Raw genomic sequence first — 1,034 nt, forward strand, 5'->3', positions numbered from 1 at the left:
ATTCGAAAAGCTAGGCTCTGCAAGTAGAGTGTGGAAATCATGAGCATGAGTCGTTGCAGTAGACTGAGCGTGTTTTCCACTTCGGATAGCGATGAATGTCGGACCGCTATAGGTAACATCACTAGGATCACCCTTGCCATTCGGCTTGATACAAATGCCAGCGTAGACAGACGGTATAAGCTTATGTCTTTCCCCAACGACAAAGTCGTGGTCTGGAAGCTGAAGTCTATAATCAACGTGCATCACAAGGGACCGTTGCTCCTTAGCAGCGGTGATTCCAATCGGCACGCGTGCCTTGTCATCCTGAGATAAAAAGGCACATTTCTTCGGTCCCAATATCGAGGCAAGCGATTCCAAGTTTCTTAAAGTGGCAGTGCAAAATTTACCATCAGGATGTTGCTTGTGCAAATCATTGCTGGGTTTAGAGAGACGAACAGGAACTGTCACTACGTGGCGTGACACTTGCCCAGTGCGAGAATTTTTCGGTATAAGCCTAGTGTAAAGAGCACTTCTTGAAATAGTAAATCCTGCTTCCTGCACTTTAGATTGCAACTCATCTAACGTTTTGCAACAGTTGATTTCGTCTGTTTGACGACGTTCATGAGCTGCGCTTCCGTAAATTGCTGCAGCTTTAATTGCATCAAGCAAACCTTCTTGGGTTTCTTCCAAACGAGGACGTCCAGCCTCTGTACGCTCGCCAATGTCAGTAGACAAAGAGCCAGTGTTCGCAAGTTTTTCTTTGATTTTTTTTCGATAGTTAGCCTGATGTTGGGCGTTATTTTTTTTTTGTTTTTAAGTATCTGCTGCTGTTTTGAAAGCTCTCTGCGAGTTTTCTTCAAATCAATCTCATTATCAAGATCAATCTCTATATCTCTCGCTAATAAAGAGGATGACAATCGACCTTGCAATGCTTGATTTTTTTGTTTTGTTACGTCCTGCGCTGGAGTTGAGTACTTGCGCTTCAGAAGATTTTCTGGCTGAGCATCGGAAGAATCCTTTATTGGTTCTTCAAGAATTTCCTTAAAATTGTTTGT

This window comes from Belonocnema kinseyi, chromosome 6 (assembly GCF_010883055.1).
Source record: "Belonocnema kinseyi isolate 2016_QV_RU_SX_M_011 chromosome 6, B_treatae_v1, whole genome shotgun sequence".
Classification (NCBI taxonomy): domain Eukaryota; kingdom Metazoa; phylum Arthropoda; class Insecta; order Hymenoptera; family Cynipidae; genus Belonocnema; species Belonocnema kinseyi.